This window comes from Bubalus kerabau, chromosome 19 (genome assembly GCF_029407905.1).
Source record: "Bubalus kerabau isolate K-KA32 ecotype Philippines breed swamp buffalo chromosome 19, PCC_UOA_SB_1v2, whole genome shotgun sequence".
Lineage (NCBI taxonomy): Eukaryota > Metazoa > Chordata > Mammalia > Artiodactyla > Bovidae > Bubalus > Bubalus kerabau.
The window spans coordinates 17,330,538-17,356,648 of record NC_073642.1 but is presented as its reverse complement, the minus strand read 5'-3'; the positions used below and the strand labels follow the sequence as shown (position 1 = coordinate 17,356,648).

Below are 26,111 nucleotides of genomic sequence, written 5' to 3'. Positions count from 1 at the left end.
AAGCACCTTGTATTATATAGCACTGCCATTATTCAAAATCTTTTTATCTTGGACTTGTTTGGCACTAAAAAATTAAAATTTGTGTTCACAGACACACCAAGGCATGTATCCTATAAGGATGATATCAGTGATTTTTTAAAGTTGTTATTATTCTGGAGCCTCAAACAAGCATTATAACTTCTGTGATAATTATTTTTTAACACTTTAATTATTTAATTAATTATTTGAATTATTATTATTATTTGAGCTTCCCTGGTGGCTCAGATGGTAAAGCGTCTGCCTGCAATGCAGGGGACCGGGGTTCGATCCCTGGGTTGGGAAGATCTCCTGGAGAAGGAAATGGCAACCCACTCCAGTATTCTTGCCTGGAGAATCCCACGGGTTGAGGAGCGTGGTAGACTACAGTTTATGGGGCCGCAAAAAGTCGGACACGACTGAGCTTCCCTTCACTTCACTTCACTTAACATTTTAATGTTTATTTCTGTAACACTCTACATTGATTTTTGGAAATCATGCCTCTTTTTTTTTTCTTTTAACAAAGGGGGGTAGAAAGTTTGTTACCCTATTGAATGACAAAAAAATTGACAGAATCTGTAGTGATATCCTCTATTTAATTATTTTTATTGTTAATTTATGTCTTTTTCTGCGTCATCAGTCTTCCTACAGTCTTATCAGTTGTACTGATCTTTTCCCCAAGAACCAGATTTTTGTTTCATTGATTTCCTCTATTTTCCATATCATTGATTTCTGCTTTTGTCTTTATGCCTTCCTTCTTCTTGTTTTGGGTTTATTTTGCTTTTCTTTTTCTAGACTCTTGAGATAGATGCTTAGGTTATTAACTTGAGACTTTTCCTCATTTCTAATATAAGCATTCATTGCTGAAAGCATCTCTCTCAGCACTGCTTTTGTGTCATCCCAACAGATTTTGATACATTGTATTTTTTGTTTTCATTCAGTCCTCTAAGGTTTAATAGAGTGTGCTTTATTCATTCTCCATGACCCAGTCTTAATACAATGACGCCATGAAAAACTTCAGTTTACAGACAGTTCTCAGCTATGTCCTGTGTAAAAAAGAAAAACACCAAGAAAGTAGAAATGCTCTCAAACTCAAGTGTGCATCTGGAAGCAATTCAAAGGTATCACACTGACCTTAGAGGAGAGTCAGGAAGAAATTATGTGGGAAGAACTGAATGTAGTAGACAGTCAGTCCAGCCACATGTCAGCTTCCTGAAGACCTGCTCTGCTCCTGTGAGGAGAAAACATGAGGCATTTACTAGCCGGTGTGCGTGAAATTCAATCCTCTTTTCATTATGCCAAAAAGCTTCTTATTAAGACCTCGTTTTCTCTGCTTACAATAGTTTTACAGGGAACAAGAAAGCCTTCTTCAGCGATCAATGCAAAGAAATAGAGGAAAACAACAGAATGGGAAAGACTAGAGATCTCTTCAAGAAAATCAGAGATACCAAAGGAACATTTCATGCAAAGATGGGCTCGATAAAGGACAGAAATGGTATGGACCTAACAGAAGCAGAAGATATTAAGAAGAGATGGCAAGAATACACAGAAGAACTGTACAAAAAAGATCTTCACGACCCAGATAATCACAATGGTGTGATCACTGACCTAGAGCCAGACATCCTGGAATGTGAAGTCAAGTGCGCCTTAGAAAGCATCACTATGAACAAAGCTAGTGGAGGTGATAGAATTCCAGTTGAGCTTTTCCAAATCCTGAAAGATGATGCTGTGAAAGTGCTGCACTCAATATGCCAGCAAATTTGGAAAACTCAGCAGTGGCTACAGGACTGGAAAAGGTCAGTTTTCATTCCAATCCCAAAGAAAGGCAATGACAAAGAATACTCAAACTACCGCACAATTGCACTCATCTCACACGCTAGTAAAGTAATGCTCAAAATTCTCCAAGCCAGGCTTCAGCAATACGTGAACCGTGAACTTCCGATGTTCAAGCTGGTTTTAGAAAAGGCAGAGGAACCAGAGATCAAATTGCCAACATCCGCTGGATCATGGAAAAAGCAAGAGAGCTCCAGAAAAACACCTATTTCTGCTTTATTGACTATGCCAAAGCCTTTGACTGTGTGGATCACAATAAACTGTGGAAAATTCTGAAAGAGATGGGGATACCAGACCACCTGATCTGCCTCTTGAGAAATTTGTATGCAGGTCAGGAAGCAACAGTTAGAACTGGCCATGGAACAACAGACTGGTTCCAAATAGGAAAAGGAGTACGTCAAGGCTGTATATTGTCACCCTGTTTATTCAACTTCTATGCAGAGTACATCATGAGAAACGCTGGACTGGAAGAAACACAAGCTGGAATCAAGATTGCCGGGAGAAATATCAATAACCTCAGATATGCAGATGACACCACCCTTATGGCAAAAAGTAAAGAAGAACTAAAAAGCCTCTTGATGAAAGTGAAAGAGGAGAGTGAAAAAGTTGGCTTAAAGCTCAACATTCAGAAAACAAAGATCATGGCATCCAGTCCCATCACTTCATGGGAAATAGATGGGGAAACAGTGGAAACAGTGTCAGACTTTATTTTTCTGGGCTCCAAAATCACTGCAGATTGTGACTGCAGCCATGAAATTAAAAGACACTTACTCCTTGGAAGGAAAGTTATGACCAACCTAGAGAGCATATTCAAAAGCAGAGACATTACTTTGCCAACAAAGGTTCGTCTAGTCAAGGCTATGGTTTTTCCTGTGGTCATGTATGGATGTGAGAGTTGGACTGTGAAGAAGGCTGAGCACTGAAGAATTGATGCTTTTGAACTGTGGTGTTGGAGAAGACTCTTGAGAGTCCCTTGGACTGCAAGGAGATCCAACCAGTCCATTCTGAAGGAGATCAGCCCTGGGATTTCTTTGGAAGGAATGATGCTAAAGCTGAAACTCCAGTACTTTGGCCACCTCATGCGAAGAGTTGACTCATAGGAAAAGACTCAGATGCTGGGAGGGATTGGGGGCAGGAGGAGAAGGGGACGACAGAGGATGAGATGGCTGGATGGCATCACTGACTCGATGGACGTGAGTCTCAGTGAACTCTGAGGGTTGGTGATGGACAGGGAGGCCTGGTGTGCTGCGATTCATGGGGTTGCAAAGAGTCAGACACGACTGAGCGACTGATCTGATCTGATCTGATCTGGACTTCTGTGGCCTTTAATATTGAAAAGATGTCTTATTGAGATTGATTGTGTGTGTGTGTATGTCTGTGTGTGTTCTATTTCCCTGCACCATCCCCAACCCCCGCCGACCCCCCCAGGGGAAGGCTTCTTTTTTGATCCATGGTTTTTTGGAACTGAGTTGTTTAATTCCTACATGTACAGAAATGTTCTAATTGTCTGTTATTGATTTCTAGTTTGATTCCATTATGGTCAGAGAACATTATGTGATTTCATTTTATTTATCTATGTTTTTATTATGGGGATTTTGTTTTTTAAAAAAATTATTGAGGTTTATTTTATGTCTCAGGAGATCATCTATCTTGGTGAATGTTTCTTGGGCACTTGAAAAAGAACTTATATTTTGTTGGTGGGCAGAATGTTTTATAACTGTGAATTAGAGCCTGATGATTGATTATGCTGTTCAGACCTCCTGTATCTCTGATTTTAAGGCTGATTACAACTCTAGTTGTTGTTGAGTCACTAAGTCATGTCCATCTCTTTGTGACCCCATGGCCTGCATCCTGCCAGATTCCTCTGTCCATGGAATTCTCCAGGTATGTAGTAATTCTTTTTTAACAGTTATTTTTAATTCATTTATTTATTTGGCTGTGGTGGATTTTAGTTGTGGCATGTGGGATCTCTAGTTAAGTGTGGGCTCTAGTTCCCGGACCAGGGATTGAACCGGGGACCCCTGCATTGAGAGCTTGGAGCCTTATCCACTGGACCACGAGGGAAGTCCCAAGAATGCTAGTAGTTCTGTAAGTTGCTGAGAGGGAAGTGTTGAAGTCCTCAACTATAATTGATTTGTCTGTCTCTCCCTCCAGGTCTATCAGTTTTTACTCTACCTATCTTAAGGGTCTGTTGTTTGGTATATATATTCTATTTTCCTAGTGGATTGATCCTTTTTAATAACTTTTTAAACCCCTTTTGTTGTCATTGAGTCCTTTCTGTTTTCTATACCTCTTCAAGGTATTTTTAATAACTTATATTTTCCCAGAAGACCTTCCACATCATTGAGGTTCTCAAAACATTTTGTTTTCCCAAAGCATATTGTGTGTATATGCATACATGGTGTTTCTATATTTACATAGTATAAACAATAATGTGTAAACACTATATACTTTATAGCATTGCTTTGGAAGATTTTATAATATACATAAATGTGATTGCACCCTATGTATCCATTCGTAGATTGCTTTTCTCACTCAACATCATGTTCTCCAGATGTATCCATATTAACAACATAAAGATACCTCATTGACTTTAAATGCTGTGCAGTAACCCTTTGTGTGAATACACATGAACAGTTTATCCGCTCTCATGCCTGGTTTTTCCTGTCCTAAATTTTCATTGTTATGGGCCTGAGTAGGCTCTGATGCAGGACAGTTAATTGGGAGTTAGTCACACTCTTCCCTGCCTTCTGGTGTTTTCTCCTTTCCCCCTACTACCCATCTCCCTTCTCCCTGCCCTCCCACAAACTCCTCCCGGGCCTCCTCTTTTTTTCTGAAATCTCTCTCCACAAAGTTTTTTCATGTCAAACCTTTATACCTTGGGAAGCTTTCTCTACCCTGTAGAATTTTCCTCACTCCGCCAGCCCAGGGCAAATGTTGTTGTTCAGCTTCTTGTCCAACTCTTCATGACCCCATGGACTATACTAGCTAGGCTCCTCTGTCCTCCACTGTCTCCTGGAATTTGCTCAGATTCATGTCCATTAAGTCAGTGATGCTATCTAACCAGCTCATCTTCTGCCGCCCCCTTCTCCTTTTGCCTTCAATCTTTCCCAGCATCGGGGTCCTTTCCAGTGAGTCGGCTCTTCGCATCAGGTGGCGGTGGTATTGGAATTTCAGCATCAGTCCTTCCAATGAATATTCAGGGTTGATTTCCTTTAGGATTGACTGGTTTGATCTCCTCATGGTCCAAGGGATTCTCAAGAGTCTTCTCCAGCACCACAGTTTGAAAGCATCAGTTCTTCACTGCTCAGCCTTCTTTATGATCCAACTCTCACATCTGTAAGGGGCAAACACAGTCTCCAAAAGCCATCTTCCCCTCCTCAGCTCTGCCACAGCCTTTCATTTGAATCTCTGTGGAATTGTCAGGTTCATTTTGCAATGTGTGCATTTTCTGCCCCCATTGGGTCTGGTTTGTGCTATTTTTAAGGACAAGTACAATGATTTATTGACCTCTGTGCCCCATCTCCCTTCAGATTTACTCAGCTCCCAGCGTTGTTCTAGAACCTGCTGGGTGCTTGATCGACATTTTTCAAATCAGCACACCGATGAACAAAGCCTGCAGCTTTTAAACAACTTCTACAGGCCACTCCCACTTAGCTATGCAGGGACTCATTTGAGTGTGGAATAAAATCCCACAGGGCACACTGGCTGTTTTCCTGGGGAAGCTTTTCTGGAGCCAGACTCAGGAATCCTGCAGTCCAGTCCTGGCCACACCCTGCACTGCTTATGTGCACGTTTGAGAGAGGTCCTGAGGGGTGGAAGGCCCCCATCCAAATAACCAGGAGGGATCAGACCCCTAAATGGAACAGATTTTCAAGGGTGTCCAGTGAGAGGTCCAGGGCTCACACCTATCCAGCTGGGGAGTCACCAGAGACCACCTGCAGAGTTTAGTATTCCTGAATGATAATTACAATTAATTCAATACTTAGGGTAAGTCACCCAGGAATCTCTCTCAGCATTTGACAAATCCCAGCTGCTAATCATTGATGGTTTATTAGGGCCAAGACTCTGGGCTAGGTGCTCCTCACAGATTTTTCTTCTAAACTGAACCCTTTTAAGTTCCCTATGTGCGCTTCCCGTCTGGCTCATTGGTAAAGAATCCGCCTACCATGTGGGAGCCGCAGAAGACCTGGGTTCGATCCCTGGGTCAGAAATGGCAACCCACTCCAGTATTCTTGCCTGGACAATCCCACGGACAGAGAAGCCTGGTGGGCTACAGTCCACAGGGTCGCAAAGAATTGGACACAACTGAAGCGACTTCGCATGGCATGGCACAGCAAGCACCCTTGCTATAGTAGGAACAAGCAGCAGTGCTAACAGTACTATTCCCTCTTTACTGATGGAGAGTCTGAGGCTCAGATGAGGCAAAATATCCTACTTATGGTCACACAATAAGTAGCAGAGCCAGGATACAAGCCCAGCTGAGTCTGCAATCTCCAAATGCTGTTTTTCCTTCCCTCCCTCCCTTCTTTTCTTTCTCCCTTCTTGTTAAACATGATTCTTTATCATACAAAGAAAACTTGATTCCAGGCCATATACCTAGAGTACAAATCTCCTTTACCCTTCTTCTCCCATCCTCGGGCTTCCCTGGTGGCTCAAATGGCAAAGAATCTGCCTGCAATGATGAAGACCCAGGTTCTCTCTCTGGGTTGGAAAGATCCCCTGGAGGAGGGCATGGCAACCCACTCCAGTATTCTTGCCTGGAGGAGCCCATGGACAGAGGAGTCTGGAGGTCTATAGTCCATAGGGTCACAAAGCATTGGACATGACTGAGTGACTAACACTTTTTCTCCCATCCTAATCTGAGCATAGAAACACGTGGCTCTATTTCATTTCGAAGCCCATGACTAGTTTTTAAATGATATTTTTGGAGAGGCGATAGATTCCCACGGCTCAGAAATCAAACTCTCTAACTCTCCAGGACTGTCAACACCTCTACCCCGCACCAACCCCACCTCCCCTCCTCACCCACTGGGCTCCTTTTTCCAAGTCCTCCCAGAGCATCTCTATTTGCATCCATGCATGGACAAGCGCCCTTTCTGATTCCTCCCACTTCAGGCCCAGAGATAGCACGCTGTGCACACTGCTTTGCATCTTCAACAGTTGTTTATGAACCATTGTTGCATACTGTGTTTTGCCTCTGGTTTGAGAGAAGGAAAGGAGTGGGTTTAAGGCCCCAGCCAACATTTCTCAAAGGAGGCGTTTGTTCTGAAATGTTCTCTTATCTTCCTTCCTTTGGTTCATTCCCAGTCCCTCCGCCTGGCTTCTCCTTTGCTGGTCCCTGGATGTCTGGACCTCTTCCCTAGTGTCTCTGCATGTGCCCACTGACCAAAGGCATTCCTCCCTTTGCCCTTCCCACACCGCCAGGATGCACTGCTTGATACAGAAGCTTCAGTGTCCCACTCTATTAAGGAAAAGGGGCTTTTCTGGCGGTGTAGGGAGAGTGCCTGTGAGAAATGGGCTTCATTTGTTGTTGTTCAGTCGCTCAATCGTGTCCGACTCTTTGCGACCCCATGAACTGCAGCCTGCCAGGCTTCCTTGTCCATCACCAGCTCCCTGAGCTTGCTCAAACTCATGTCCATGAGTCAGTGATGCCATCCAAGCATCTCATCCTCTGTCGCCCCCTTCTCCTCCTGCCTTCAGTGTTTCCCAGCATCAGGGTCTTTTCCAGTGAGTCACCTCTTTGCATCAGGTGGCCAAAGTATTGGAGTTTCATCTTCAGCATCAGTCCTTCCAATGAATATTCACAGTTGATTTCCTTTAGGATTGACTGGTGTGATTTCCTTGCAGTCCAAGAGACTCTCAAGAGTCTTCTCCAGTACCACAGTTCAAAAGCATCAATTTTGTGGGCTTTATGGGCACTGCTGAATGGAGATTGCCAAATGGCTACAGCATCTTGAGTTGGAAGGAACAGGAAACCCAGAGTCCTTCTTCCTCATGCATTCCCACACTGCCACCAGTGAGGGCAGGACGCTGTCCCGCCTCCCGTAGCCTCTGTCCTGCCAGCCCCAGCCCTGCCCAGCTCCTTTGTACTCCCAGAGCTGAAATGATGACTCATCAGTGACCTTGATCCCTGCTGCTCCCCTAGAAGGGCCGTCACTGCCTCCCGGCCCCTCCCTTGGGAACCAAAGCTGACAAAGCCATCTCTTGCCACATCCTTGCCCTAGGTGGGCCCCACCTGACCAGGAGTTCCATTCTGGGGGAGCTTGACCAAAAATGCAAGGCCTGATTGAATTTATCCAACACTGAGATCAGAAACTACTGACTTAATGGTAGCTAATACTGCTGCTAAACCTACATTCAATTCATTCTGAATTCATTCAGTACAGATGTATGGAGAGACTACTATAGTGCAGGCACTCTTTAGGTCTAGAAATGGAGCAGTGACTACAAACCTTTGTTCTCAGGGAATTTACACCCTGGGAGAGAAGGCAGCCAGTTAGATACCCCCATGCCAAGTCAAGTGTGTGTGGGGTGGGGGCGGTACTGCCAATATTTGTGTATTTGCATGGTCAATCAGGAACACCTGTAGATGAACAAGTTGCGTCTATTACTTGTTGCAATGAGGGAGCCCACGTACCATGGGAGAACGGAGGGCATCTCGGCCCAAGGGTGTTAGGTGGAACCTAGAGTAGGATTTGGGCTTTGGCTGGGTAGTTTGGGAGAGAGCCCAGGGAAGTGGGGGCATTGATCTGGATTGTGTGCTGTCAGAAAGCAGTGATGAGTCCATGATGGGGTATCTTAGTAAACCTTATCTAAAAGGAAGGAGACCAGGTGGAGGCCAAAGCTGTAAGTCATAAAGAAACAGAGGTCACTCCTATTAACCAGGAGACACAGATTTGAGTATTTTGTGGCTTGGATGGTGCTCATGTTTTGCAGTGTTCAGATGTGATTATGGTCTTGTTTTTGTCTTGACACAGTGCAGTCACAGAGAGACCTTGTCTGATGGTGATGTTCTGCCAAATTATTTACCTTCAACTGGAAAACAGCACAGCCTAGCTGTGCATGCACGGCCAGTTCCCAGGGGTCATGGCTGCTTGTCTGTCAAGCTCTCTCTCACTTATTCGCTCTACCTTGTCCAACTCTTTGCAACCCCATGGACTGTAGCTTACCAGGCTCCTCTGTCCAAGGGATTTCCCAGGCAAGAATACTGGAATGGGTGGCCATTCCCTTCTCCAGGGGATCTTCTCGACCCAGAGATCAAACCCAGGTCTCTTGCATTGCAGGTGGATTCTTTACCATCTGAGCCACTGAGGAGCCCATATATGCTAGTATACCTGTTTTAAAAGATAAATAAATAAAAAGCCCCCTCCAGCTGCTGTGTTGAGAATGGACTCTAGGGAGCAGAGATGGAAGATGCTTTGAGGGGCTGCTGAGATGGCTCAGGGGAGGAGAAATGATGGTGGTTTGGATAAGCCTGGCAGAAAAAGTGGTAGGAATCGCTCAGATTGGACACAGATTTAGAGGTGGGGTAAAACAGAATGGTGCCAAGATTTTTCATTTGAGCAAAAGATTGAATTGTCCTTTCCTGCGATGGGGAAGCCCCCTGAAGGAGCAAAATGTCTTTTGCAAGGTAATGCATCAGGAGCTCATGGGGGAGGGGGCGTCCCAAGTTGAGGTGTCCCTAGAATCCAAGCCCAGCCATTGAGTAAGCAGATGCACCTGTAGGCCTGAAGTTCCTGGAGAAGTTTGGTGGGACGACAGACTCAAGAGCTGCCAGTGTTTATGTGAACATAAGGCTTGGCCCTGGATGAAATCACGTAGATCTGAGCATATTTAGGGAAGAGGTTTTGTCTATCTTCACTCACTTCCCAAGCACTCCAATTATTTGGACATCTGGGAAGTGAGGAGGAATCACCAGAGGAAACTATCACCAGACTATCATCCAGTGAGGTAGAAGAACCAAGAGTTTAGCCATCTATTCACAAATATGTATTGAATTCTGCACATCATCTCAGAACTTCTAAGACGTTAGATTTTGAACTACTGGAATACTGGACAGGTGGCATTGCCAGGTCGGGAAAAAAGGTGTGAGCCAAGACTGTTGGCTGACACCAAGAATTTGTTCCCTCTTTCTTGATAAAAGAACCACGACTCTGTTTGGAGAGGCAGTGTACCCATATAAGTGTCTACATAAAATGTAAATGGACGTATTATGTGGAACTTTTGCAGCCTGCTTCAATGGAGCTAATGCGGCTGGGAGGCACACGCCTGCTCTTCTACTCTTATTCCTTCCTGCTGTCTGAAAGATAGATGTGACAGCTGGAGCTCCAGCAGCCATCCTGAATCACGAGGGCTCAGCAAATGGAAACCAAGCATTAAGGATGGCAGAATGGAAGTACAGGAGCCCATAATCCTCATAACTGTGGAGTTGCCAACGAGTCATAGATTACTTAACTTTAGATTAAGTTAAGAAAGAAATAAACTTCTATCTGTTTAAAATTCACAGTTATTTTAGGTTTTCTGTTATACTGTGGCAAAATTCAATTCTGACATGAGATTTATTCACAGTATTTCAAAACTATGTGGGCCACTTGTGTGAGGAACCAAGTTGTCTACAGAGTCTGTCATGGTCCCTGCTCTCCCAGGACTCCCTGTGCAGTCGAGTGGACTAACCAGTACACCGCTGTTACTTGGGTCATAACAGCATAGTCTGGAAGGGGCTGTGCTGGTGGGTGTGCTCCGGGGTCTGCAGTGCGGACTGAGACAGATGGCAAAGCAAGTTCCATCTTCTCAGCTCCTTTCAAATCATATCTAAATGCAATGACTCAACACGTGTTCTTGGTCTGATTTTTGTTCCATTGCCTACATTTAATTTTAATTTATTCCAGTACCTAATTTAAGCTTGGAGTTGAGGAGGGGGAAAAATGATAATGTGGACCAGATTTTAGAATGTTGGCACTTATAATTTCACAGAGAACCTCGATGGAATAATAAGCAATGGTTATGAACTTGCTAAGAATCAATTTGGTATGTGGAGCTTCATCCAACTGACAATTATATAAAGACGCAAGCTCTAGAAAATTGGCAGGAGGCTAAAACTACAAATGTGATCTGTGTCATTTCTTTAATGGACAAGTTATTTTGATGCCTCTTTTTCCCCTTGGAAGGCACCTTAACACACACTTGGCTAACTTCTTACCTCTGGCCAAGACTGCTCTTGACTATCAGAACTTTTGTGTCTGACCTGTCTCCAGATTGAGGCCCAGTGGAGACATAAATCTATTACATGTATATGCTGTAACTGCGCAGTTGCTCAGTCATGTCTGACTCTTCCTGACCCCATGGACTGTAGCCTACCAGGCTTCTCTGTCCATAGGATTCTCCAGGCAAAAATACTGGAGTGGGCTGTCATTTCCTCCTCCAGGGGGTTTTCCCTACCCAGGGATAGACCCTGAGTCTCTCTTGTCTCCTGCATTGGCATCTGGATTCTTTACCATTGCACCACCTGGGAAGCCGAAATCTGTGATATACTGAGCACTTATTAGGTACCAGGCCCATTGCACGTGGGCTCTCATCTGTTTACAATAACCCTGCAAAATAGGTTCTAGAATCTTCCTTTCACCAATAAGAACCCATCACTCAGAAAGCCTGAGCACTCTGTCTCTAGTCCTCAGCAGCTCTTGAGAGTAGAGCGGGGATTCAAACCCTTTGCTCTACACCGTAAGGCTTCTGTCCCATAATGCCTTGTGTCTCCCCCTGTCCTCTAACAGCTTTTGAAGCCTGGAATCTCTTCTGTTCAATCTAAATGGCTTCCTGCCCTGGGGGTCTCCTTCCCAGTGTCCACCAGTCACAATCCCACCCCTCACACAGATCTTTTGTGCAGTCTCCCTCCCTCCGCCATAAACTTCCTTGTGCTCCCCGTCTGTGTGAACTCTGCTTCCTGGGATTTCTCCCCACCCCATGCGTGGCTCCACCAGGGCTTTTGGTATCCTTAAGTGACATACCTGAATGATCCATTTTCAGTGGGAGGGCGGAACGAAGGACATTTTTTTGTGCACTTAATTTTGTTACAGGAGTTTGTTTCTTTTCATTCCTCAAATAACCCCATGAGGACTTTTTAACCCGCCACTTTATAGGTGAAGAAGTTGGATACACAGCGGCCTAAAGTGGTGCAAACCCAGGAAGCAAGAAGGAGAAATTATAATTCCCGCCCCCCCCCCCGCCCCCGCCCCCGCCCCCACTCTGAGCCTAGCTCATCGCTCAGGCATCCAGCAATGTTTGTGGAGTGAATTAATGAACGGATGAATGAATGAATGAATGCCGGTCAGCTTACAAAAGGAACTCGGTGAGAAACGACACTGGGAGAACATCCGAAGTACCCTGAAAAATACTTATTCCAAGTACAGACGGGGTTCAGTGGCTGAAGAAAATCTGAAACACTGAGGCAAGCTCAGCATAAAAGAGAAACGTTTGTTTAACGCTTTCATGACTAAAAGTATGTCTCCGAAGAGCAGGCACAGAGGAGGCATTCGCAGTCCACAAAGCTCGCTCCTTAGGAGAGCCCCGGAACACCCGTCGGGTTTTGTTCACCAACTTCAGCCGGCCGCGGGGGCGGGCCGGCGCCTGCCCCTTTAAGAATCTGGTCGAAGTCCTTTTCCTCTGCCTGCCCCGCCCCCTCGCGGAGCCGGCGCGGCCCGGCTCCCACCCCTTTCTCCCCCGAAGGGCTTAGCTACGGGCTCGGCTGACCGTCCGTCACAGAGGCGCAGTCTCTGATTGGCTGCGGGGCGGGAGGCGGGGCGGGAAGGCCGGAGAAACAAGTTTGCTGGCGGCGCCCAGGCTGAACCGCAAAGCGGCGGCGCGCTCGGCGGCGTTTGGGAGCCGGGGGAGGGGAGCGGCAGCGGCGAGGGCTGAGGGACCTCGCGCTCGCGCGGCCTGGGGGGCGGCCTCTGAGCGCGGCGGGCGGAGCAGCCCGGAGCGGTGAGTACCGGGGCCGGGCTGGGGACGAGAGTCGGTGTAGTTGCGCTCGCGGCCCCGGCGTTGGCACTTGTCACCACCCACCCCGCGCCCCCGCCGTGTGAGCACCCCCCCGGGCAGAGTGAGCCTTGCGGGCCCGCCTGCCAGGGGTGCAGCGCCCCGGGGCTCGAACCCCCGGAATCCCCTCGTGCACCACGGGGTCTCGGGGCCGGGGACAATGGTGGGGAGTGGAGGTCTGGAGAGAAGCACCCCTCCCAGCTCCGCTCCTCCGGTCTCGTGCGTGCCTGGGGACCCGGCGAGGTTATTTGCTTGAAAGCTCTGAGCGACGGAATGAATTGTTTTACAAATAGGATGTTGCGCGCGGGTGCTTCAACTTAACCGCCCCCCCCCCCCCCCGGGAGTGCTTGATTCATTGAGTCCGCAGACTCTCTTTTTAAAAAATTACTATCGATCCTGAAAAGAGGAGGCTGCCTGTCTTTGAGGATGTGAGCGGCCCGGGCTCTGCGAGGTAGTCCCCGCGCACTTGACGCCGAGAGGCCAGATGGCTGCCTGCCTCGTGCAGAGAGAGGGCTGAGGGGCTTCCCCACGGGAAAGATCGTCCACGCGAGCCGCGGCCCACTTGCGTCCCACCTGACAGGGCCCCTCGTCCTGTGCTGAGAGCTTGGAGCCGCCGAGGAATGGGCACCCGCCCGAAGTCCCGCCGCCCGGGGTGGCCGCCACCCTAGCGGTGCAGAGCAAGCCTCCTTTGGCCCGGCTGTCCGGTTCACTCCGTTCCACCCTGGCTCCGGGACCCCGCTGCACCTGGGCACGCACTCCTTTTCCCCCTTGTGGTTGCTTGAGGGATCTTCGGGTTGGGAGTCCGTGCCCCTGAGGGGCAGCGTACACTTATGCGCTGGTGTTTCAAAGCCGCCCCCGCCAAATTGATTTCTGCTCTCTTTGAGCAGAGGAATCTTTATAGAGACCTTAACAAAGGGGTTGGGGTGGGGACCGACCCAGGACCACCGCAGGTTTAGTGCAGCGACTCTTGTTCCTGCTGGGTTGCTTTGGGGCTGGGTCAGGGCTCCCTGAGCTTTGGCCCTCCTTGCTGATTCAGGGTGGAGAAGGCCAGGTGTCTGGGCCTTTTGGTTTCACTCTGGCAGCGTGCTGGAGGGAGGGAAGTTGCCAGTGGCCATAAGAGAGGAGGCGGGAACCCCAGCGGCTTGTCATGGGCCAGACTCCAGTGACTGTGACTTGAGGTCAAGCCCTTTCGGACCCAGGGCCTCAGTCGCCCCATTCATAGATGGGTCTGATGCTCCTTGAGCCCAGGTGCTGTTCTCATTGCTTGCTCCAGGGTGTTGCTAAAGGCTTGCATTTGAGGACTGGGAGGAGCAGCACCCAAAGCCCACCCCACCCAGGGGGCAGGTTTGGTATTCTTCTTAACATGGGGGCCTCGAATCCTCAAGACCTGCCTTTGAGGATGACGAGTCAGTCTTCTTACAGGCCGGGCAGCTGTCTCCGCCTTGAGTCATTCCCTTTGTCAGGAAGTGACTCCACAGAGGTTATTAAAAGGAAGGTAGTTAATGGTAGACACCTTGGTCCTGGGGCTGCAACCGGTTTTATGTTTGCAGTGCCCAGAAAGGAGCTGGGGGCGAGTTGCACACTCCCCCTAGGAGGCGGTTTCTGCAGCCTGATGCCCCTTAATAGCATCTTAGACCTGCAGGTGCTCCGTGTGGGAGAGGAGAGCAGGAAGAAAGACCACATTACCCGGGCCTCGGACTTCCTGGGCTGCAGGGGAAGGAGGCTTGGCTCTTTCCATCTCTCACTGTGATGGGCTAGGGGCGTAGAGGGAGTGTCCTTTAGTGGGTGGTGTGTTCATTCATGTGTTAATTAATGTTTGAAGGGGCTTGATTGGGCCCACGCCTTCCGGGAGCCCCCCTGGACCAGGATGTGCTGCCACGTGGGGTTACGAGGTGCCCACGGTACCCCCAGTGAGACAATGAGGGGATCTAAGGGGGGCACAGGAGGGGAGCATGGGTGGCGAAGGCTGCCTGGAGAGAGGATGCTCTGATTGGGTAAAGATGAGAAAAGCAGGTCCTGGGCTACCGCCTCCCCGACCCATTCACGCTTCTCCCAGAGGCCGCTTCATTGGCAGCCTCCAGGCTGGCGCAGGTTGAGGGCAGAGAGCAGGCAGGTGGGAGACAGTGGAAAGGTTAACCTGGGACTGTGGTGGTCTGGCCCAGGAGTCCCCCAGGAAGATGAGGGGCCTTCCTGGATGCAGCCTCTCTGCGCAGGGAATCCTGGGAGGTCCCACCCCACGAACCCCCAAGACCAGCCTGTGCCCTGAGCCCTTAGTCGCTCTGGACCCACCAGTCCTCAGTGTGGGTGTGGCCCGTGAAAGGAGGGGGCCAGCAGGTCTGGCACGAGAAAACAGGGTGACCAGACACAAATGAATTGGCTGATTGAGATGCTGGTTTTCATCTAATGTGGTAAATTTCATAATTGAATTGCTTTAGGCAGCCCAGGCTGTTGAAGTGTTTTCCCAGCCAGAAAACACTTAGTTTTCCCAGACATCTGGGGGGCGGGGGTGGCAATGGGGAGTGTGTGTCCGGAGCTTTTTACACCGCCTCCCAGCAGGCCTTTCTCCTTAGGAACCTGGGTCTGTCCGCAGGTGATGGCGTCAGTCCTGCCTCCCCAGCAGGTTCCAGTCCCTTTCCCGGATCCCCTGGCCCCTGAGCCACACTCCTCCCACCCCAATCGGCTGAAGCTGATGCCTGTCACCTTCAGGTGCTCACCTGGCCAGCCTGACTCCGGGTCCCTCAGCCGTGCATTAGGAGCAGGGAAGGGGGCATGTGGGGCTGGAGGTCAGACGAGGACTCGGGGCTGGGAGGGCTCCCTGTTACGAAGTCTCTTCAGCACCAGGTTGGGGAGCGGGGAGAAGAGCATGGGCTCTTTGAACCCGACCTTCTCCTGGGGCCCCAGCCACCTGCACCCACCCTGCCCCCTCCCTTTAGCGCCAGGAGACTCTGTTCTTTCTTACTGGTAAACCTTTCCTTCCCAGCCCTGTCACTACACTTTTGGATGAAAAACGGTAGGCGTGTGTGGCTCATCAACCTGTTTTTAGAAGTGCCAGCTCTGTGGTCTCAGAAATCCAGTTAAGCTGGGAAATTCCAGTGCATTTTCTGCAAATACGCAACGATCTCCTAAGCCGTTCCTTTCCCCACAATCGTCTCCAGCACCCCTGGGCTGGACAGAGTTTAGAAGAGGGTCTCTGGGCCTCACCTTGTTTCAATGTGACCGAGACCAAGGCCACCTCTTTACCGGCCATCTCGCAATTGGAACGCTCGCACCTGGAAGGTGTCAGCAGATAAAGCCCTGACGGTGGGGCCTGGGGGGTCCTGCCCTGCCTGGCTGTGTGACTTCCTGTAGGTCCGCTTACCTCTCTGGGCCTCGATTTGCTCTTCTGCAAATTGGGTGGATGCTCTTCTGTACAGTGCATATATTAAATGTCTTGCTGTTAAATCTCAAAAAAGATTTTTGGTATCACGTCATTTTATAAGGCACGAGTTACTTGCATAGCTCTCCTGGGCAGGAGGGGCGAGGGGCAGCTGGTAGAGTGGAAGGAGCTGAATTAGAAGGCAGGAGCCTGGCATCCTGGTTCCCAGCTCTGCCTCTGACGACGGGTGCTGGGCCTTTGGGCACGTCACCTTCCTTCTCTGGGCCCTCATTTTTTCCATCTGTAGAGTGAAAGGGGCGGGTAGTAGGCAAGCGCCCCACTTCCTTTTCTTTCTGGGTGAGTGGAAACTGAGTCCGACTTTCTCGGTAACTCCAGAGGGACAGGGCTGTGCCCTGCCTCTGGCCCCTTGGAGTCTGGGGCCCAGGGGTGAATGGCAGCAGGTGAGGGAGCACTGAAGTTGCTCCCTCCACTCTGGAACAGATGGAGTGAATCTCGCCTGGCAGGTGTCCCCTGGGCATTCCCCACACTTTGCCAAGGAGGTGCCTGCAAGGCCAGTCTGATGGCTCCTCGTGCGAGGAGGCGGGCGGCGGGGGCTGAGCAGGGCCGTGGGAGAACTGTGTCAGACACCGCCAGAGGGAGGCCCACATTGGCTACGGTGTGGCTCCCCACCCACTTCTGTCTGCCAGGAAGGCGCCTCCGACTGGCGGCCGCCCCTCAGAGTAGCATGCAAGGGATAGGGTGGAAACTGGAAGCCTGGCTGGTTTTCTGCCTACTCCTTGAAGGAGAGGCCGACCGCAGATCAACATCGGCTGACCAGAATTGATCTCCTAGTTAAGATAAGGAAGGCTCGGCTCCTTCAAACTCCAGGACGAGGTGCCTGCCAGGTTTGCAGTTGGCCAGGTCAGATTCATCTGCTTCGTCTGGCCTGGGGTGAGGGCCGAGATACGGGGGAGCTTTTTTTCTCGAAAGCCATGGTGATTGCATCCTCCATCCAGTGTTCAAGTCCTGCTGTGTCCCAGCTGGGCTTGCGAGACCCCAGGCAGCAAGTTCCTTAATCTGCGAGTGAGGGCCTGTGTTGTTTGCAGCTTTGGAAATCGGATAAAGCAAGAGGTACAGCTCCATTCAGGCAGTGAACATGTATTTAGCACCTTGTGAATGGCTCACCCTGGACTAGAAACTGGGAGGGGAAAGTCAGCTTCAAAGAGGGTTGTCCTTGGAATTCCACTCAGCCTCTGGCTTGGGAGACAGACAACTAGCCGGGTGGTTATGGCTCAGCGCTAGGCTGTGAGTGATGTGACCAGAGCCACAGGACACACGAGGAAATGGACTGTCGTTGGTGTCCCGATTCTTCATGTGGCCAGTGAATTTTTAAAATTTTGTTTATTTTTGGCTGTGCTGGGTCTCTGCTGCTGCACACAGGCTTTCTCTAGTTAGAGGGAGTGGGGATGACTCTCTAGTTGCGGTGCTCAGCTTGTTGCTGTGGTAGCTTCTCTTTTGCAGGGCATGGGCTCTCGGTGCACGGGCTCAGTACTTGCGGCTCTCGGGCTCAGTTGGTCCGTGGTATGTGGGATCTTCCCCGACCAGGGATCAAACCTGTGTCCCCTTCATTAGCAGGCCGAGTCTTAACCATGGGACCACAAGGGAAGTCCCCAATGAGTGTTTTTTTGCAAGCTGTTTTCTGCCAGGCTCTGCAGTGAAGCAGAGAACAAGGCAAGATCCTTACCATCCTGGAGCCCCCATTCAACTGGAGCAGGCAAACAACAGGTAGATAAATAAATAGAGCTGAGGTTGGGCTGCAGGAGGTGGGTGGGGTGGGGTGGCAGCGTGAGGAAAAGGATCAAGGTGGGGCATCCGCTTAGACTAGGGAGCCTAAAGAAAGCTCCTCTAGGCTGACAACGTTGAGCCGAGACCTCCAGGACAGCAAGATGCAGCCGTGGGAGGATCTGAAGAAGAGGGTGTCAAACAAGTGCACAGGTTATGAACGTTGTGTGCTGGAGAGAGGTTTGAGATGAGACCCAGAGATAAGCTGCTCTTCTGATATGTATAGAGGCCAAGAAAATATGTTCCTTTTAAGATGTTTTATTACCTTTAATGTCAATCATACATTGGTGGATTCCTTTATCAACAAACAGTATCAGAAGAAGTGGAACCTGCTATGAAACCAGCCTGGTCCTTGGTATCTGTCTGCAGTTTGGGGCATACCCTTCTCATCCCCTTTTCTTATGCAGATTTTGTCCTTATGTAATTTGGATCGCACTCAGTATTCCAGTGTCTATCACTTAGTGTGTGGGTGGATCTTGTTCCCTTTTCACAGCTGCGTAATATTCCACAGCATGGCCAAAGCACTATCTTTTCTTTTCTTTTAGTCTCCTAACAGGGGACTTTTGGATTGTGTCTGATTTTTTTTTTTTTTAAACCCTCCATACAAGCCATGAATTCATGTACGTCTTGATCATGTATCTTTCTGATCTTTAAATTTTCATTGTCCAATCTAAATGCTTCTTGCAAAGACTAATAAGCCAGTTTACTCTCCTACTGATGGTGTCTGGGAGCCCACCTCTCCACCCATACTTGCTATTATCTACGTTTTCCTTTTTAGCTAATGTGATTGGTAAAAATGATCTCATATTCCTTTTAAAAAAAAGTGATCCAGTTTATTCAGGCTTCTGGTTTTGTAATCCATCATTGTTTTTTCCAGAAGATGAAGGTTTAGCGAGCGCTGGCTCTGCCTCTCGCTGGTCTCCTGACCATGGCTGGGGACTTAGCCTTCACCCTGCGTGCTCATCTGTGAAATGAGGCCCTTTTAATCCCTGCCCCCTGCCAGGCTGCTCTGTGTTGTGCATGGGGAAACATTCCGGAAAGTTCATTTTATGCTGAAAAGCTCTGCAGACATCATGGGTTTTACTAGTGAAAGGCGACTATCTGGAGCCTGGAACATCTGAACGGATGTGAGTGTTTCTAAGCAGCTAGTGTGTCCAGGGGAGGGGCTGGGATGGCTTTAGGTGGGATGTCTGCCTTGCATCCCTGAGATGGAGGAGGCCTCATCCAGCCCAGGAGGGTAGAGAAAATTCTCTAGCTGGTCCAGGGAAAGGCTCAGAAAGGGGCATTGATCACCACAGACTGATCCCTCCTTTATCTTTTATTCAGTCGCTAAGTAGTGCCTGACTCTTTACGAGACCCCATGGACTGCAGCACGCCAGGCTTCCCTGTCCTTCACTGTCTCCTTGAGCTTACTCAAACTCATGTCCATCAAGTCGGTGATGCCATCCAACCATCTCATCCTCTGCCGTCCCTTTCTCCTCCTGCCTTCAATCTTTCCCAGCATCAGGGTCTTTTCCAATGAGTCGGCTCTTTGCATCAGGTAGCCAAAGTATTGAAGCTTCAGCTTCACCATCAGTCCTTCCAGTGAATATTCAGGATTGATTTCCTTGAGGATTGACAGGTTTGATCTCCTTGTAGTCCAAGGGACTCTCAAGAGTCTTCTCCAACACCATAGTTCGAAAGGATCAGTTCTTGGCGCTCAGCTTTCTTTATAGTCCAACTCTCACATCCGTACATGACTACTGGAAAAATCATAGCTTTGACTCTATGGACCTTTGTTGGCAAAGTGACATCTCTGCTTTCTAATATGCTGTCTAGATTTGTCATAGCTTTTCTTCCAAGGAGGAAGCATCTTTTAATTTTGTGGCTGCCGTCACCATCTGCAGTGATTTTGGAGCCCAAGAAAATAAAGTCTGTTACTATTTCCAGAGGCCAAAGGCTGGGGCTCCTAGAACTTTGTGGATTGCCATGTTTATTACTTTGGGGGTCCTTGTCTGTTTTCCTGTAATGGGAGGCTTTAAAATAAGCAAAAGATTGACCCAAGAGCTTTTGTACTTGATGTGGAGACAGGCAGGGAAACTGTGGGGCCTAATGAAGGAAAGATGGGTCCTGGAGCCTCAGGCCCCACAGTGGGGGAGGTAGGGAAGCTGGTGGACCGGAGTCCCTAGAGAAATTCATCTCCACTGGGATTCAGGAGCCTGGGGACATCCAGCCAGGCTCTCCTGTCCTTCCCCAAGTGGGCTGTGACATGGTGAGCCCCTGTCTTGAGGAGCAAGCAGCATCCAGGCTTGGCTACAGTTCCCCTGCAGCAGCATGGGACCTCAGGCCTGGTGAAGGCGTCAGCCTGACCTGGTTGGGACGGCCGCAGGGCCACGGACAGGAAGGTGAACTGGGCAGGGTGACAGCATATGAACAAGAGGACAGTGGCACTCCCAGAGGGCTCTGGTCAGGAGGCGTCCTGCCTTTTTAGCTCTGCAGCCAGTGAGCAGGAGGCGAGGCGGCGGCGGCCGTAGCTGCAGATGTGTTTCTGCCTTTATTTGTTGTTGTTCAGTCACCAAGTCATGCCCGTCTCTTCTGCGACCCCATGGACTGTAGCAGGCTGGATCTTCTGTCCACGGGATTTCCCAGGCAGGAATAAGGGAGTGGGTTGCCATCTCCTCTTCCAGAGGATCTCCCAGGCCCAGGGATCAAACTTGTATTTCTTGAATTAGCAGGCAGGTTCTTTACCACTGAGCCACCAGGGGAGATCTTTTTGCAGTTATTGGGGCTGGGTTTTTAATGGAGAGAGTGAGGGGAGTATCTCACGCAGGAGTTGGCAGTCAGCGGGGGCAGGGCAGGGCTTTCTGGCTAGGTGCCCCCTCACTGCACACCCAGCCCAGCTCAGAGGGGCTTCGTGGAGTCGGAGTCAGATGGAGTCCCCAGGTTCAGTTCCAGGCAGTGGGATGGACTGGCCTGTCCGTGTCACAGGAAGTTGCAGCTGCTATTTTTACCGCTCCAACTAGGACTTTTTTACAGGAAGGTACAATTACAATACAAGCAAAATGTCAGGGTTTGGCTGGTCAGCTGAGCCCTGGGAGGCTGCCACAGCTCGAGGCCGGGACCGCAGCATGGTCCGTGCATGTGTAAAGTGAGACTCATTTGCCTGTGGACACATACCTACCCTGGGTGCTGGGTGACTTCCTCTGAACTGCCTGCAGTGTCTGGGGTTTTTCCTCCAGGCCAGAAAGAGACCTTTGCTGGGATTTGCCCAGATTGGTGCCCTGATTGGGGCACCTTGACCTTGTGATGGGTCGCACGGTGGTGAAGCCAGCCTGGACAGCTGTAAGTCATTCTGTTCCTGACTGCCCGGGAAGTTGAAATCTTATCAAATGAAATTATTTAGAACCCACCATGTGATAGCCACACTGCTGAGTGCTAGGGGTACAGGCGGGTTAGACAGACCCTGCTGTAGAGCATCACCTGTGTAGCAGTAAGGACCCAGAAAGTGCCAGTTGTCCCCATTGGACAAGCACCTGATTTTTTTTTTTTTTTAATATTTGTCTGTACCAGGCCTTCGTTGTGGCACACGGGATCTTCAGTCTTTGTTGTGGCGGATGTTTAGTTGCAGCAGGAGAAATCTTAGTCGCAGCATGTGGGACCTACTTCCCTGACCAGGGATCAAACCCATGCCCCGTAGATTGGGAGCTCAGAGTCTTAGCCACTGGACCAGCAGGGAAGTCCCCACCTGATGTTTTTAATGTATATGCATTATGGCTAGAGGACAGGCAGGGCTTATGTTAGCTTCTGTTGCTGCCTAACAGATCAGTACTAACTTAGTGGCTTAGTACCTGTCTATTAGCTCACAGTTCTCTGGGTCAGGAGCTTGGACTGACTCAACTGAATTCTCCACCTAGGCTGTCACAAGTCCAGGGTCAAGTGCCAGCTGGACTGGGCTTTTATCCTGAGGCCTTGGGTTGGGGGTGGGAGGGGGATTCTGCTTCTAGGCTCATTCAGGTTGTTGGGAGACTCAAGTTCCTGGTGGTTGTAGGACTGAGGTCCCTCTCCTCCCTGGCTGTCAGTAAGTGGGCTCCTTAACTCCATGCCAAATACCCTTTCACCCCACCCCACCTCCAGGCCAGCAGGACCCTCAGGTCCTTCCCTGCTTCAGATCTCTGACGTCCACTCCTGCAGTCAGCTGGAGAAGACTCTGCTTTAGAGGATTCATGTGATTAAGCCAGGCCCACCCAGAGCATCTCTCTATTTTAAGGACTCCTGATTAGTTAGTAACATCATCAGTTATGTCTGCAACTCACTTTGCCATGTAGGTAACATGGTCACGGGGTGGAGAGAGTCATCTTTGACTTTTTCTGCTAAGGGCTCACGTCAACAGGGATTATGATAGCAGCAGTATTAGTAATCTCTGTTCTCTTGAGTGAATTTTGTGTGTCTCACTGTGCTCTTTACATAGGCTGTCTTTTATTTATTTGGGTGTGTTGGGTCTTAGTTGTGGTGTGTGGTCTTTCCCTGTGGCGTGTGGGATCTTAGTTCCCCAAGCAGGGATCAAGCCCTCATCCCCTGCATTGGAGGGCAGACTCCCAACCACTGAACCACCAGGGAAGACCCTGGACTGTCTCATTTAATTCTCAGGATAGCTGTTGATATAGGAACAGTTATTCCCCCCGCCCCCCACCCCACCCCCATTTTCCAGATGGAAATACTGAGGCTCAGAGACTGTAAGTACCTTGGGCCAGTCATATGGGTAGACACAGCAGTGCTGGGATTCAGAGTCAGGGCCTTAGCACCTTACCACCCCATCAGGTGCTTGCGGCCAGCATCTTCAGTTTGAGTCCTGTGATTGGCAGAACATCCTTTAGAACACGGAGGAAGGTTGCTCTTTCCCATCCAACCTTTAAAATACTTAAGTGTGAAACATGCCTGTCACACTGCAGGTTAGCACAGCAGATACTGAGGGCCACTCACTCGGATATTTTTGAACCTTATTGCAGTGGGTATTTGTGGTTCATCTTCTTCCCTGCTCAGCAATATTACTGAACATCTGATGTACTCCAGGCAGCAAAGAAGACACAGAATACCGTCCTCAATGAGTTGGAGATAAAAATAAAGGCAGAGTACACGATACTCTGAAGGAATAGATATTGCTGGGCTAGAGAAGAACTGTCACAGCGCTGCCGCCTAGGCCAACGGCTACTAGAATGTTAATTGCAGGAGCTATTGTTGTTTAGTCACTAGGTCGTGTCCCACTCTTTGCAACCCCATGGACCGTAACCCACCAGGCTCCTCTGTCCATGGAATTCTCCAGGCAAGAATACTGGAGTGGATTGCCATTTCCTTCTCCAGGCGCTCTTCTGACCCAGGGATTGAACCTGGGGCTCCCACATTGGCAAATGGAGTCTTTACTGCTGAGCCCCTGGGGAAGCCCTAATCACAGGAGACAAGACAAAAACTCTTCTCCTGACTCTCTGCTGTGCTCCTGGTGCAGCTCAGGGCCCAGCAGCTCACAGGCGCTCAGAAATTACTTGTAAGATATCTGTTGGGTTGGTTAAAACATTTGTCTGAAGTTTTCTGAAGGATGGAACAGAAAAACCTGAGTGAACTTTTTGGCCGACCTAATACTGTGTCCGAGGTCCTTACACGCCAGACAGATATCAAGTCCAGGAGGCTTACGGAGAGGGGGAGTGGGGCTTGAGCAGGAAAACGGGGGAGGAGAGAGCTTTAAAGTCCAGCGTGTGCCCCAGCGAGTGGTGGGGGACGAGGGGCTGGGGAACAGTGAACGAGACTTGGACGTCAGAGCCTCCTTGGAGGCTTTTGAGCAGGTGGTCCAGAACCAAGTGTCTGGCACCGGAGTGCCAGGAGAGGGGCAGCCCAGGCTGCAGTGGCCAGGCCCGCCCCTTGTTTCTGGAAGAACTAGCCACACAAGGGACCCGGGAAGCAGGATTTAATGGAACTTGGTGGGGCCAAACGATATGCTAAAAATGTATCTATGAATGAGTTGCAATTTCTGGGCACCCATGTATTTGGCTATAAATACACATTACATGTGTAATTTCAAGAGACCAAGAATTATCAGCTGCGAAGCCCAAGGGCAGCAGCCCACGCCAGCCCCTGTAGTTTGCTGTCTCAGGCCCTGCCCTCTGCAAACCGCCAAGGACTGTTATTTGGGGGGAAATGAGGGGCCCTGTGGCGAGAAGACAGCATCTGCGGATGGAGGGAGGAGCAGAGGGGCCTGGGTGCCCCGAGGGGAGGCTGGCGAGTGGGGATCAGAGGGCGGCCCTGGCGTGCCCGGTGCCCGCATGCTGGGGAGGGGCTCTCAGGAGCCCCTCCGAGCAGATGATTGCCCTGTCACTGCCCATCACTTTCCACGGCAGTTTCTTTTTCTGAGTTCTTATTTTAAAAACATGGTACACGTGGAGGGTGAGGAAGTTCTGCTTCTCACAGCATAGTGCTAGAAAGTCCCTGGGATTCTTTTGGGGTCCACGGCATCAAAGCTGTTTTCATAGTAACACCCAGATATTATTTGCCTTTTTCACCCATTCTCTCCAAGTGCAAAACCCCGTGAACCAGTGTTTTCCAAGTAACCATTGCACAAAGCTACCAAATCACGCATGGGTAAATGAGCCAGAGTGCAAGATAGACCGGAAGACGGGAAGGTCAGAGTATGTATGTTCACCACACGGCTCAGGTCCCACACTGCAGTTGATCTTTAAATAACTGCTGGTCAGGCTACCCTGGTGGCTCAGTGGTAAATAATCCGCTTGCCAATGCGGGAGATACGGGTTCGATCTCTGGTCTGGGAAGATCCCACAGGCCGCAGAGCAAGTACTGCTCAACAAGTCTTAGCGTTTTGTCAAAGAGGAATATCCACAATAATCTGGAGAGGCTCTTAAAATCTCCTCCCTTTACCAACTCCCCGTCCAGGTGAGGCTGTATTTTCTACTAGTCTTCAATGAAAATATTTTACAATGTTTAGGAGTATGGGATTCATAGATACATACTACGATATATAAAATAAGCAATGAGGATTTACTGAATAGCACTGGGACCTACGTTCAGTATCTTGTAATAATTTATGATAGAAAATAATCTACTATATATATATATATATATATATATATATATGTAACAGTCACTTTGAACACCTGAAATTAGTACCATATTGTAAATCAACTATATTTCAATTAAAAAAAAAAAACACTTTTAACAATAAATTGGATGCAGAAGCAGATAGAGAATCTGGCTGTTAATACAAAAATTTTTTGAAATTAGATTTATGAAAAACAACTTATTTATGCTAACATATAGCAAGTTTATTATTATTTTTTAGTTAACTAGTATACATTTCAATTTTGTCTCAATTTTAATTTTGTATGTGATAAATATCAGTAGGTTGAACCACGTAGCAGAAGCCCCTTAGGGCCCTCAGTCACTTTGAAATTGTGAAAAGACCCTGAGACCAAACCATTTGAGAACAGCTGTGCAAGGCAAAGCCCCTGCAAGCTGGGGGCCGGATATGAGCCCAGCACCCAGCTCTGTTCCTCTGTTTTCCCCTTCAGTCCCTCAGGGATCCTGCTAGTTTGGTGTGATTATCTTCACACCCATTTTACAGATGTGGAAGCTGAGGGACTGAATGTCTGAATACCTGGCATAAGCTTTGCAGTACAGAGGTGGCTTTGCTGGCAGCACTGGCCAGTGGGGAGGTCCCAGACCGAAGTCCCTGCTCCCCAGGCAGGGAGGAAGGCAGACGCCCAGGAGAGAGCCTGTTATCGCAGGCCGGGTCTGCGTCCTCACATTACTGTCAGATGTGTCACGCGTGCTTCAGGGTGGCATGGGGCCTGGCCAACTGCGAGCACACAGCCTCACCCTGCCTCCTCTCCAGAGGCCCAGGAAGGAGGGCTCACGTCTGCCAAGTGGCAGCGAGGCACTTGAGAAATCAAGTGCTTTTCATTAAAAACAGCATTTCCTGGTCAGGCATACCCAGCCTTTGCAGCCAGGAAGTTTCTTCTTTCTCAACAGCTCATGAGGTGCCATTTGAGCA

General features: G+C 49.2%; 1 protein-coding gene and 1 long non-coding RNA gene across 4 annotated transcripts in view; one reads left to right on the top strand and one right to left on the bottom strand.

Moving 5' to 3' along the window:
• Positions 1-680: 680 nt before the first annotated feature.
• On the bottom strand, positions 681-12,012 carry LOC129634043 (uncharacterized). Its single transcript, XR_008705387.1, has 3 exons — positions 11,856-12,012; positions 1,150-1,246; positions 681-1,061 (listed from the first exon to the last, which is right to left on the bottom strand). It is a non-coding gene; the product is annotated as an uncharacterized LOC129634043 (long non-coding RNA).
• Positions 12,013-12,674: 662 nt separating this feature from the next.
• Positions 12,675-26,111, top strand: part of KLHL25 (kelch like family member 25) — a 51,612-nt gene continuing 38,175 nt past the window's right edge. For 2 of the 3 annotated variants that reach the window (XM_055555628.1, XM_055555627.1), the window contains exon 1: positions 12,675-12,828. The gene's annotated coding sequence lies outside the window, so the exon portion shown is untranslated. The remainder of the gene's footprint in view (positions 12,829-26,111) is intronic. The other variant, XM_055555629.1, reaches the window with a different exon arrangement.